The sequence below is a fragment of the Schistocerca piceifrons genome, unplaced genomic scaffold (assembly GCF_021461385.2).
Source record: "Schistocerca piceifrons isolate TAMUIC-IGC-003096 unplaced genomic scaffold, iqSchPice1.1 HiC_scaffold_1039, whole genome shotgun sequence".
NCBI classification, from domain to species: Eukaryota; Metazoa; Arthropoda; class Insecta; order Orthoptera; family Acrididae; genus Schistocerca; species Schistocerca piceifrons.
In genome coordinates, this window is record NW_025726840.1 from 110,366 (window position 1) to 120,626 (window position 10,261).

The window sequence follows — 10,261 nt, forward strand, 5'->3', positions numbered from 1 at the left end:
GCAATTCGCTAAGAAACGTGTTCTCCATGGCTGAGCAAGCTCCCAAGGAAGGTACCTTTCGTGCAGCTGTGTGGCCGCAGTGCGCCTGCAGAGCTTAGAGCTTGCCACGCATCTGCTCTCGCTGTTCGACAGGTAGCAGAAGGCAAGGCGCGCGTTTTCCCACGTTTTCTCGACGACGAGAGCCGGTTGATGTGCATGTAAGCGTAGCATATGAAACAAGAATAGCACGAAGCATTGGTAGTCAGGTGCCAAAGTCGCAGTATGGCATCAGGTGGCGATCGTATGTTTCTGTGGCCACCACTGGTTTGCAGCAAAGTGAATACCGCTAACTGAAAGCACTCTGTTGTAGCCCCAGTGGCGCAATTGGTTAGCGCACGGTACTTATAAGGCAGTAGCCGTGAGCAATGCCGGGGTTGTGAGTTCGAGCCTCACCTGGGGCATACTTTTATTTCTTAGCAGCTGTCTCTGACAGCAACAGGAGGCTAGGTTTGAGATGTATCAGCTATTTGAGTAACATAATTGTGCATTCGAGACGCTAGCTGCGTCTTCCTCGGTAGTATAGTGGTTAGTATCCCCGCCTGTCACGCGGGAGACCGGGGTTCGATTCCCCGCCGGGGAGATGCGATTTTTATCTCACAACCCTGTTCGAGTGTTGCGCGTATGTGGGTCGTAAGAGCATTAACTTTGCGATCGTGGAGTGTAGTTGGCGCAAAATCTTAAAAAATGCTACAACTTAGGAAGTGGTTCTCGCATTCTTCACATTTCAGAACTGCGGGGTATGCTGTTAACGCTGTATCAAAGCACCCCAGCCGACGCTGTGGGCGTAATAATCGAGCTCGGCACAGTCCGCAAAAGAAATAATTTTAGCAGAGCGTGGTTTCGATCCACGGACCTCTGGGTTATGGGCCCAGCACGCTTCCACTGCGCCACTCTGCTGCCTGGGGTTGCGCCGGCTCTTCGCCACGTGACGTGGGACACTTGGAAAGTGTTGTCTGCGTCGCTTTCACACGCCTGTATTTAATTGCGTATCATCTCCTACAGCTCTCAGCTTGACTTGTCTCGACTTTGCTCGACTGACGCTACGCTGACGCTTGCAGGCAGCGATATTTACCACGATCGACTCGACATGCAGCTGCGAGATGCACAGGAGCAACAAAGCACTCCACGGTGCGGCGACATACGAAATCCACTGCCCAGCTACGCGTCGGCAACTAACAAAACGCCGACCCTGCCAGGATTCGAACCTGGAATCTTCTGATCCGTAGTCAGACGCGTTATCCGTTGCGCCACAGGGCCAGTGGCAGCATTTCTTTCTACGAGACAAGTGCAATTCGCTAAGAAACGTGTTCTCCATGGCTGAGCAAGCTCCCAAGGAAGGTACCTTTCGTGCAGCTGTGTGGCCGCAGTGCGCCTGCAGAGCTTAGAGCTTGCCACGCATCTGCTCTCGCTGTTCGACAGGTAGCAGAAGGCAAGGCGCGCGTTTTCCCACGTTTTCTCGACGACGAGAGCCGGTTGATGTGCATGTAAGCGTAGCATATGAAACAAGAATAGCACGAAGCATTGGTAGTCAGGTGCCAAAGTCGCAGTATGGCATCAGGTGGCGATCGTATGTTTCTGTGGCCACCACTGGTTTGCAGCAAAGTGAATACCGCTAACTGAAAGCACTCTGTTGTAGCCCCAGTGGCGCAATTGGTTAGCGCACGGTACTTATAAGGCAGTAGCCGTGAGCAATGCCGGGGTTGTGAGTTCGAGCCTCACCTGGGGCATACTTTTATTTCTTAGCAGCTGTCTCTGACAGCAACAGGAGGCTAGGTTTGAGATGTATCAGCTATTTGAGTAACATAATTGTGCATTCGAGACGCTAGCTGCGTCTTCCTCGGTAGTATAGTGGTTAGTATCCCCGCCTGTCACGCGGGAGACCGGGGTTCGATTCCCCGCCGGGGAGATGCGATTTTTATCTCACAACCCTGTTCGAGTGTTGCGCGTATGTGGGTCGTAAGAGCATTAACTTTGCGATCGTGGAGTGTAGTTGGCGCAAAATCTTAAAAAATGCTACAACTTAGGAAGTGGTTCTCGCATTCTTCACATTTCAGAACTGCGGGGTATGCTGTTAACGCTGTATCAAAGCACCCCAGCCGACGCTGTGGGCGTAATAATCGAGCTCGGCACAGTCCGCAAAAGAAATAATTTTAGCAGAGCGTGGTTTCGATCCACGGACCTCTGGGTTATGGGCCCAGCACGCTTCCACTGCGCCACTCTGCTGCCTGGGGTTGCGCCGGCTCTTCGCCACGTGACGTGGGACACTTGGAAAGTGTTGTCTGCGTCGCTTTCACACGCCTGTATTTAATTGCGTATCATCTCCTACAGCTCTCAGCTTGACTTGTCTCGACTTTGCTCGACTGACGCTACGCTGACGCTTGCAGGTAGCGATATTTACCACGATCGACTCGACATGCAGCTGCGAGATGCACAGGAGCAACAAAGCACTCCACGGTGCGGCGACATACGAAATCCACTGCCCAGCTACGCGTCGGCAACTAACAAAACGCCGACCCTGCCAGGATTCGAACCTGGAATCTTCTGATCCGTAGTCAGACGCGTTATCCGTTGCGCCACAGGGCCAGTGGCAGCATTTCTTTCTACGAGACAAGTGCAATTCGCTAAGAAACGTGTTCTCCATGGCTGAGCAAGCTCCCAAGGAAGGTACCTTTCGTGCAGCTGTGTGGCCGCAGTGCGCCTGCAGAGCTTAGAGCTTGCCACGCATCTGCTCTCGCTGTTCGACAGGTAGCAGAAGGCAAGGCGCGCGTTTTCCCACGTTTTCTCGACGACGAGAGCCGGTTGATGTGCATGTAAGCGTAGCATATGAAACAAGAATAGCACGAAGCATTGGTAGTCAGGTGCCAAAGTCGCAGTATGGCATCAGGTGGCGATCGTATGTTTCTGTGGCCACCACTGGTTTGCAGCAAAGTGAATACCGCTAACTGAAAGCACTCTGTTGTAGCCCCAGTGGCGCAATTGGTTAGCGCACGGTACTTATAAGGCAGTAGCCGTGAGCAATGCCGGGGTTGTGAGTTCGAGCCTCACCTGGGGCATACTTTTATTTCTTAGCAGCTGTCTCTGACAGCAACAGGAGGCTAGGTTTGAGATGTATCAGCTATTTGAGTAACATAATTGTGCATTCGAGACGCTAGCTGCGTCTTCCTCGGTAGTATAGTGGTTAGTATCCCCGCCTGTCACGCGGGAGACCGGGGTTCGATTCCCCGCCGGGGAGATGCGATTTTTATCTCACAACCCTGTTCGAGTGTTGCGCGTATGTGGGTCGTAAGAGCATTAACTTTGCGATCGTGGAGTGTAGTTGGCGCAAAATCTTAAAAAATGCTACAACTTAGGAAGTGGTTCTCGCATTCTTCACATTTCAGAACTGCGGGGTATGCTGTTAACGCTGTATCAAAGCACCCCAGCCGACGCTGTGGGCGTAATAATCGAGCTCGGCACAGTCCGCAAAAGAAATAATTTTAGCAGAGCGTGGTTTCGATCCACGGACCTCTGGGTTATGGGCCCAGCACGCTTCCACTGCGCCACTCTGCTGCCTGGGGTTGCGCCGGCTCTTCGCCACGTGACGTGGGACACTTGGAAAGTGTTGTCTGCGTCGCTTTCACACGCCTGTATTTAATTGCGTATCATCTCCTACAGCTCTCAGCTTGACTTGTCTCGACTTTGCTCGACTGACGCTACGCTGACGCTTGCAGGCAGCGATATTTACCACGATCGACTCGACATGCAGCTGCGAGATGCACAGGAGCAACAAAGCACTCCACGGTGCGGCGACATACGAAATCCACTGCCCAGCTACGCGTCGGCAACTAACAAAACGCCGACCCTGCCAGGATTCGAACCTGGAATCTTCTGATCCGTAGTCAGACGCGTTATCCGTTGCGCCACAGGGCCAGTGGCAGCATTTCTTTCTACGAGACAAGTGCAATTCGCTAAGAAACGTGTTCTCCATGGCTGAGCAAGCTCCCAAGGAAGGTACCTTTCGTGCAGCTGTGTGGCCGCAGTGCGCCTGCAGAGCTTAGAGCTTGCCACGCATCTGCTCTCGCTGTTCGACAGGTAGCAGAAGGCAAGGCGCGCGTTTTCCCACGTTTTCTCGACGACGAGAGCCGGTTGATGTGCATGTAAGCGTAGCATATGAAACAAGAATAGCACGAAGCATTGGTAGTCAGGTGCCAAAGTCGCAGTATGGCATCAGGTGGCGATCGTATGTTTCTGTGGCCACCACTGGTTTGCAGCAAAGTGAATACCGCTAACTGAAAGCACTCTGTTGTAGCCCCAGTGGCGCAATTGGTTAGCGCACGGTACTTATAAGGCAGTAGCCGTGAGCAATGCCGGGGTTGTGAGTTCGAGCCTCACCTGGGGCATACTTTTATTTCTTAGCAGCTGTCTCTGACAGCAACAGGAGGCTAGGTTTGAGATGTATCAGCTATTTGAGTAACATAATTGTGCATTCGAGACGCTAGCTGCGTCTTCCTCGGTAGTATAGTGGTTAGTATCCCCGCCTGTCACGCGGGAGACCGGGGTTCGATTCCCCGCCGGGGAGATGCGATTTTTATCTCACAACCCTGTTCGAGTGTTGCGCGTATGTGGGTCGTAAGAGCATTAACTTTGCGATCGTGGAGTGTAGTTGGCGCAAAATCTTAAAAAATGCTACAACTTAGGAAGTGGTTCTCGCATTCTTCACATTTCAGAACTGCGGGGTATGCTGTTAACGCTGTATCAAAGCACCCCAGCCGACGCTGTGGGCGTAATAATCGAGCTCGGCACAGTCCGCAAAAGAAATAATTTTAGCAGAGCGTGGTTTCGATCCACGGACCTCTGGGTTATGGGCCCAGCACGCTTCCACTGCGCCACTCTGCTGCCTGGGGTTGCGCCGGCTCTTCGCCACGTGACGTGGGACACTTGGAAAGTGTTGTCTGCGTCGCTTTCACACGCCTGTATTTAATTGCGTATCATCTCCTACAGCTCTCAGCTTGACTTGTCTCGACTTTGCTCGACTGACGCTACGCTGACGCTTGCAGGCAGCGATATTTACCACGATCGACTCGACATGCAGCTGCGAGATGCACAGGAGCAACAAAGCACTCCACGGTGCGGCGACATACGAAATCCACTGCCCAGCTACGCGTCGGCAACTAACAAAACGCCGACCCTGCCAGGATTCGAACCTGGAATCTTCTGATCCGTAGTCAGACGCGTTATCCGTTGCGCCACAGGGCCAGTGGCAGCATTTCTTTCTACGAGACAAGTGCAATTCGCTAAGAAACGTGTTCTCCATGGCTGAGCAAGCTCCCAAGGAAGGTACCTTTCGTGCAGCTGTGTGGCCGCAGTGCGCCTGCAGAGCTTAGAGCTTGCCACGCATCTGCTCTCGCTGTTCGACAGGTAGCAGAAGGCAAGGCGCGCGTTTTCCCACGTTTTCTCGACGACGAGAGCCGGTTGATGTGCATGTAAGCGTAGCATATGAAACAAGAATAGCACGAAGCATTGGTAGTCAGGTGCCAAAGTCGCAGTATGGCATCAGGTGGCGATCGTATGTTTCTGTGGCCACCACTGGTTTGCAGCAAAGTGAATACCGCTAACTGAAAGCACTCTGTTGTAGCCCCAGTGGCGCAATTGGTTAGCGCACGGTACTTATAAGGCAGTAGCCGTGAGCAATGCCGGGGTTGTGAGTTCGAGCCTCACCTGGGGCATACTTTTATTTCTTAGCAGCTGTCTCTGACAGCAACAGGAGGCTAGGTTTGAGATGTATCAGCTATTTGAGTAACATAATTGTGCATTCGAGACGCTAGCTGCGTCTTCCTCGGTAGTATAGTGGTTAGTATCCCCGCCTGTCACGCGGGAGACCGGGGTTCGATTCCCCGCCGGGGAGATGCGATTTTTATCTCACAACCCTGTTCGAGTGTTGCGCGTATGTGGGTCGTAAGAGCATTAACTTTGCGATCGTGGAGTGTAGTTGGCGCAAAATCTTAAAAAATGCTACAACTTAGGAAGTGGTTCTCGCATTCTTCACATTTCAGAACTGCGGGGTATGCTGTTAACGCTGTATCAAAGCACCCCAGCCGACGCTGTGGGCGTAATAATCGAGCTCGGCACAGTCCGCAAAAGAAATAATTTTAGCAGAGCGTGGTTTCGATCCACGGACCTCTGGGTTATGGGCCCAGCACGCTTCCACTGCGCCACTCTGCTGCCTGGGGTTGCGCCGGCTCTTCGCCACGTGACGTGGGACACTTGGAAAGTGTTGTCTGCGTCGCTTTCACACGCCTGTATTTAATTGCGTATCATCTCCTACAGCTCTCAGCTTGACTTGTCTCGACTTTGCTCGACTGACGCTACGCTGACGCTTGCAGGCAGCGATATTTACCACGATCGACTCGACATGCAGCTGCGAGATGCACAGGAGCAACAAAGCACTCCACGGTGCGGCGACATACGAAATCCACTGCCCAGCTACGCGTCGGCAACTAACAAAACGCCGACCCTGCCAGGATTCGAACCTGGAATCTTCTGATCCGTAGTCAGACGCGTTATCCGTTGCGCCACAGGGCCAGTGGCAGCATTTCTTTCTACGAGACAAGTGCAATTCGCTAAGAAACGTGTTCTCCATGGCTGAGCAAGCTCCCAAGGAAGGTACCTTTCGTGCAGCTGTGTGGCCGCAGTGCGCCTGCAGAGCTTAGAGCTTGCCACGCATCTGCTCTCGCTGTTCGACAGGTAGCAGAAGGCAAGGCGCGCGTTTTCCCACGTTTTCTCGACGACGAGAGCCGGTTGATGTGCATGTAAGCGTAGCATATGAAACAAGAATAGCACGAAGCATTGGTAGTCAGGTGCCAAAGTCGCAGTATGGCATCAGGTGGCGATCGTATGTTTCTGTGGCCACCACTGGTTTGCAGCAAAGTGAATACCGCTAACTGAAAGCACTCTGTTGTAGCCCCAGTGGCGCAATTGGTTAGCGCACGGTACTTATAAGGCAGTAGCCGTGAGCAATGCCGGGGTTGTGAGTTCGAGCCTCACCTGGGGCATACTTTTATTTCTTAGCAGCTGTCTCTGACAGCAACAGGAGGCTAGGTTTGAGATGTATCAGCTATTTGAGTAACATAATTGTGCATTCGAGACGCTAGCTGCGTCTTCCTCGGTAGTATAGTGGTTAGTATCCCCGCCTGTCACGCGGGAGACCGGGGTTCGATTCCCCGCCGGGGAGATGCGATTTTTATCTCACAACCCTGTTCGAGTGTTGCGCGTATGTGGGTCGTAAGAGCATTAACTTTGCGATCGTGGAGTGTAGTTGGCGCAAAATCTTAAAAAATGCTACAACTTAGGAAGTGGTTCTCGCATTCTTCACATTTCAGAACTGCGGGGTATGCTGTTAACGCTGTATCAAAGCACCCCAGCCGACGCTGTGGGCGTAATAATCGAGCTCGGCACAGTCCGCAAAAGAAATAATTTTAGCAGAGCGTGGTTTCGATCCACGGACCTCTGGGTTATGGGCCCAGCACGCTTCCACTGCGCCACTCTGCTGCCTGGGGTTGCGCCGGCTCTTCGCCACGTGACGTGGGACACTTGGAAAGTGTTGTCTGCGTCGCTTTCACACGCCTGTATTTAATTGCGTATCATCTCCTACAGCTCTCAGCTTGACTTGTCTCGACTTTGCTCGACTGACGCTACGCTGACGCTTGCAGGCAGCGATATTTACCACGATCGACTCGACATGCAGCTGCGAGATGCACAGGAGCAACAAAGCACTCCACGGTGCGGCGACATACGAAATCCACTGCCCAGCTACGCGTCGGCAACTAACAAAACGCCGACCCTGCCAGGATTCGAACCTGGAATCTTCTGATCCGTAGTCAGACGCGTTATCCGTTGCGCCACAGGGCCAGTGGCAGCATTTCTTTCTACGAGACAAGTGCAATTCGCTAAGAAACGTGTTCTCCATGGCTGAGCAAGCTCCCAAGGAAGGTACCTTTCGTGCAGCTGTGTGGCCGCAGTGCGCCTGCAGAGCTTAGAGCTTGCCACGCATCTGCTCTCGCTGTTCGACAGGTAGCAGAAGGCAAGGCGCGCGTTTTCCCACGTTTTCTCGACGACGAGAGCCGGTTGATGTGCATGTAAGCGTAGCATATGAAACAAGAATAGCACGAAGCATTGGTAGTCAGGTGCCAAAGTCGCAGTATGGCATCAGGTGGCGATCGTATGTTTCTGTGGCCACCACTGGTTTGCAGCAAAGTGAATACCGCTAACTGAAAGCACTCTGTTGTAGCCCCAGTGGCGCAATTGGTTAGCGCACGGTACTTATAAGGCAGTAGCCGTGAGCAATGCCGGGGTTGTGAGTTCGAGCCTCACCTGGGGCATACTTTTATTTCTTAGCAGCTGTCTCTGACAGCAACAGGAGGCTAGGTTTGAGATGTATCAGCTATTTGAGTAACATAATTGTGCATTCGAGACGCTAGCTGCGTCTTCCTCGGTAGTATAGTGGTTAGTATCCCCGCCTGTCACGCGGGAGACCGGGGTTCGATTCCCCGCCGGGGAGATGCGATTTTTATCTCACAACCCTGTTCGAGTGTTGCGCGTATGTGGGTCGTAAGAGCATTAACTTTGCGATCGTGGAGTGTAGTTGGCGCAAAATCTTAAAAAATGCTACAACTTAGGAAGTGGTTCTCGCATTCTTCACATTTCAGAACTGCGGGGTATGCTGTTAACGCTGTATCAAAGCACCCCAGCCGACGCTGTGGGCGTAATAATCGAGCTCGGCACAGTCCGCAAAAGAAATAATTTTAGCAGAGCGTGGTTTCGATCCACGGACCTCTGGGTTATGGGCCCAGCACGCTTCCACTGCGCCACTCTGCTGCCTGGGGTTGCGCCGGCTCTTCGCCACGTGACGTGGGACACTTGGAAAGTGTTGTCTGCGTCGCTTTCACACGCCTGTATTTAATTGCGTATCATCTCCTACAGCTCTCAGCTTGACTTGTCTCGACTTTGCTCGACTGACGCTACGCTGACGCTTGCAGGCAGCGATATTTACCACGATCGACTCGACATGCAGCTGCGAGATGCACAGGAGCAACAAAGCACTCCACGGTGCGGCGACATACGAAATCCACTGCCCAGCTACGCGTCGGCAACTAACAAAACGCCGACCCTGCCAGGATTCGAACCTGGAATCTTCTGATCCGTAGTCAGACGCGTTATCCGTTGCGCCACAGGGCCAGTGGCAGCATTTCTTTCTACGAGACAAGTGCAATTCGCTAAGAAACGTGTTCTCCATGGCTGAGCAAGCTCCCAAGGAAGGTACCTTTCGTGCAGCTGTGTGGCCGCAGTGCGCCTGCAGAGCTTAGAGCTTGCCACGCATCTGCTCTCGCTGTTCGACAGGTAGCAGAAGGCAAGGCGCGCGTTTTCCCACGTTTTCTCGACGACGAGAGCCGGTTGATGTGCATGTAAGCGTAGCATATGAAACAAGAATAGCACGAAGCATTGGTAGTCAGGTGCCAAAGTCGCAGTATGGCATCAGGTGGCGATCGTATGTTTCTGTGGCCACCACTGGTTTGCAGCAAAGTGAATACCGCTAACTGAAAGCACTCTGTTGTAGCCCCAGTGGCGCAATTGGTTAGCGCACGGTACTTATAAGGCAGTAGCCGTGAGCAATGCCGGGGTTGTGAGTTCGAGCCTCACCTGGGGCATACTTTTATTTCTTAGCAGCTGTCTCTGACAGCAACAGGAGGCTAGGTTTGAGATGTATCAGCTATTTGAGTAACATAATTGTGCATTCGAGACGCTAGCTGCGTCTTCCTCGGTAGTATAGTGGTTAGTATCCCCGCCTGTCACGCGGGAGACCGGGGTTCGATTCCCCGCCGGGGAGATGCGATTTTTATCTCACAACCCTGTTCGAGTGTTGCGCGTATGTGGGTCGTAAGAGCATTAACTTTGCGATCGTGGAGTGTAGTTGGCGCAAAATCTTAAAAAATGCTACAACTTAGGAAGTGGTTCTCGCATTCTTCACATTTCAGAACTGCGGGGTATGCTGTTAACGCTGTATCAAAGCACCCCAGCCGACGCTGTGGGCGTAATAATCGAGCTCGGCACAGTCCGCAAAAGAAATAATTTTAGCAGAGCGTGGTTTCGATCCACGGACCTCTGGGTTATGGGCCCAGCACGCTTCCACTGCGCCACTCTGCTGCCTGGGGTTGCGCCGGCTCTTCGCCACGTGACGTGGGACACT

At 52.8% G+C, this 10,261-nt stretch overlaps 31 non-coding genes across 31 annotated transcripts; 16 read left to right on the forward strand and 15 right to left on the reverse strand.

Annotated features, from left to right (window-relative positions):
• The first annotated feature begins 348 nt into the window (after positions 1 to 348).
• Positions 349 to 440, forward strand: Trnai-uau. Its single transcript is given in 2 exon segments — positions 349 to 386; positions 405 to 440. It is a non-coding gene; the product is annotated as a tRNA-Ile (tRNA).
• A 107-nt stretch (positions 441 to 547) lies between these two features.
• Positions 548 to 619, forward strand: Trnad-guc. The gene has a single exon. It is a non-coding gene; the product is annotated as a tRNA-Asp (tRNA).
• Positions 620 to 864: 245 nt separating this feature from the next.
• Positions 865 to 936, reverse strand: Trnam-cau. Its single transcript has one exon. It is a non-coding gene; the product is annotated as a tRNA-Met (tRNA).
• Positions 937 to 1,223: 287 nt separating this feature from the next.
• Positions 1,224 to 1,296, reverse strand: Trnar-acg. Its single transcript has one exon. It is a non-coding gene; the product is annotated as a tRNA-Arg (tRNA).
• Positions 1,297 to 1,674: 378 nt separating this feature from the next.
• Trnai-uau lies at positions 1,675 to 1,766 on the forward strand. Its single transcript is given in 2 exon segments — positions 1,675 to 1,712; positions 1,731 to 1,766. It is a non-coding gene; the product is annotated as a tRNA-Ile (tRNA).
• Positions 1,767 to 1,873: 107 nt separating this feature from the next.
• Positions 1,874 to 1,945, forward strand: Trnad-guc. Its single transcript has one exon. It is a non-coding gene; the product is annotated as a tRNA-Asp (tRNA).
• Positions 1,946 to 2,190: 245 nt separating this feature from the next.
• Positions 2,191 to 2,262, reverse strand: Trnam-cau. The gene has a single exon. It is a non-coding gene; the product is annotated as a tRNA-Met (tRNA).
• A 287-nt stretch (positions 2,263 to 2,549) lies between these two features.
• On the reverse strand, positions 2,550 to 2,622 carry Trnar-acg. Its single transcript has one exon. It is a non-coding gene; the product is annotated as a tRNA-Arg (tRNA).
• Positions 2,623 to 3,000: 378 nt separating this feature from the next.
• On the forward strand, positions 3,001 to 3,092 carry Trnai-uau. The gene is given in 2 exon segments: positions 3,001 to 3,038; positions 3,057 to 3,092. It is a non-coding gene; the product is annotated as a tRNA-Ile (tRNA).
• A 107-nt stretch (positions 3,093 to 3,199) lies between these two features.
• On the forward strand, positions 3,200 to 3,271 carry Trnad-guc. The gene has a single exon. It is a non-coding gene; the product is annotated as a tRNA-Asp (tRNA).
• A 245-nt stretch (positions 3,272 to 3,516) lies between these two features.
• On the reverse strand, positions 3,517 to 3,588 carry Trnam-cau. Its single transcript has one exon. It is a non-coding gene; the product is annotated as a tRNA-Met (tRNA).
• Positions 3,589 to 3,875: 287 nt separating this feature from the next.
• Trnar-acg lies at positions 3,876 to 3,948 on the reverse strand. The gene has a single exon. It is a non-coding gene; the product is annotated as a tRNA-Arg (tRNA).
• Positions 3,949 to 4,326: 378 nt separating this feature from the next.
• On the forward strand, positions 4,327 to 4,418 carry Trnai-uau. Its single transcript is given in 2 exon segments — positions 4,327 to 4,364; positions 4,383 to 4,418. It is a non-coding gene; the product is annotated as a tRNA-Ile (tRNA).
• Positions 4,419 to 4,525: 107 nt separating this feature from the next.
• Trnad-guc lies at positions 4,526 to 4,597 on the forward strand. The gene has a single exon. It is a non-coding gene; the product is annotated as a tRNA-Asp (tRNA).
• Positions 4,598 to 4,842: 245 nt separating this feature from the next.
• Positions 4,843 to 4,914, reverse strand: Trnam-cau. The gene has a single exon. It is a non-coding gene; the product is annotated as a tRNA-Met (tRNA).
• A 287-nt stretch (positions 4,915 to 5,201) lies between these two features.
• Positions 5,202 to 5,274, reverse strand: Trnar-acg. The gene has a single exon. It is a non-coding gene; the product is annotated as a tRNA-Arg (tRNA).
• Positions 5,275 to 5,652: 378 nt separating this feature from the next.
• Trnai-uau lies at positions 5,653 to 5,744 on the forward strand. The gene is given in 2 exon segments: positions 5,653 to 5,690; positions 5,709 to 5,744. It is a non-coding gene; the product is annotated as a tRNA-Ile (tRNA).
• A 107-nt stretch (positions 5,745 to 5,851) lies between these two features.
• On the forward strand, positions 5,852 to 5,923 carry Trnad-guc. The gene has a single exon. It is a non-coding gene; the product is annotated as a tRNA-Asp (tRNA).
• A 245-nt stretch (positions 5,924 to 6,168) lies between these two features.
• Trnam-cau lies at positions 6,169 to 6,240 on the reverse strand. Its single transcript has one exon. It is a non-coding gene; the product is annotated as a tRNA-Met (tRNA).
• Positions 6,241 to 6,527: 287 nt separating this feature from the next.
• Positions 6,528 to 6,600, reverse strand: Trnar-acg. Its single transcript has one exon. It is a non-coding gene; the product is annotated as a tRNA-Arg (tRNA).
• A 378-nt stretch (positions 6,601 to 6,978) lies between these two features.
• On the forward strand, positions 6,979 to 7,070 carry Trnai-uau. Its single transcript is given in 2 exon segments — positions 6,979 to 7,016; positions 7,035 to 7,070. It is a non-coding gene; the product is annotated as a tRNA-Ile (tRNA).
• A 107-nt stretch (positions 7,071 to 7,177) lies between these two features.
• Positions 7,178 to 7,249, forward strand: Trnad-guc. The gene has a single exon. It is a non-coding gene; the product is annotated as a tRNA-Asp (tRNA).
• Positions 7,250 to 7,494: 245 nt separating this feature from the next.
• Positions 7,495 to 7,566, reverse strand: Trnam-cau. Its single transcript has one exon. It is a non-coding gene; the product is annotated as a tRNA-Met (tRNA).
• Positions 7,567 to 7,853: 287 nt separating this feature from the next.
• Positions 7,854 to 7,926, reverse strand: Trnar-acg. The gene has a single exon. It is a non-coding gene; the product is annotated as a tRNA-Arg (tRNA).
• A 378-nt stretch (positions 7,927 to 8,304) lies between these two features.
• Trnai-uau lies at positions 8,305 to 8,396 on the forward strand. Its single transcript is given in 2 exon segments — positions 8,305 to 8,342; positions 8,361 to 8,396. It is a non-coding gene; the product is annotated as a tRNA-Ile (tRNA).
• Positions 8,397 to 8,503: 107 nt separating this feature from the next.
• On the forward strand, positions 8,504 to 8,575 carry Trnad-guc. Its single transcript has one exon. It is a non-coding gene; the product is annotated as a tRNA-Asp (tRNA).
• A 245-nt stretch (positions 8,576 to 8,820) lies between these two features.
• Positions 8,821 to 8,892, reverse strand: Trnam-cau. Its single transcript has one exon. It is a non-coding gene; the product is annotated as a tRNA-Met (tRNA).
• Positions 8,893 to 9,179: 287 nt separating this feature from the next.
• Trnar-acg lies at positions 9,180 to 9,252 on the reverse strand. The gene has a single exon. It is a non-coding gene; the product is annotated as a tRNA-Arg (tRNA).
• Positions 9,253 to 9,630: 378 nt separating this feature from the next.
• On the forward strand, positions 9,631 to 9,722 carry Trnai-uau. The gene is given in 2 exon segments: positions 9,631 to 9,668; positions 9,687 to 9,722. It is a non-coding gene; the product is annotated as a tRNA-Ile (tRNA).
• Positions 9,723 to 9,829: 107 nt separating this feature from the next.
• Trnad-guc lies at positions 9,830 to 9,901 on the forward strand. The gene has a single exon. It is a non-coding gene; the product is annotated as a tRNA-Asp (tRNA).
• Positions 9,902 to 10,146: 245 nt separating this feature from the next.
• On the reverse strand, positions 10,147 to 10,218 carry Trnam-cau. Its single transcript has one exon. It is a non-coding gene; the product is annotated as a tRNA-Met (tRNA).
• Positions 10,219 to 10,261: the final 43 nt, after the last annotated feature.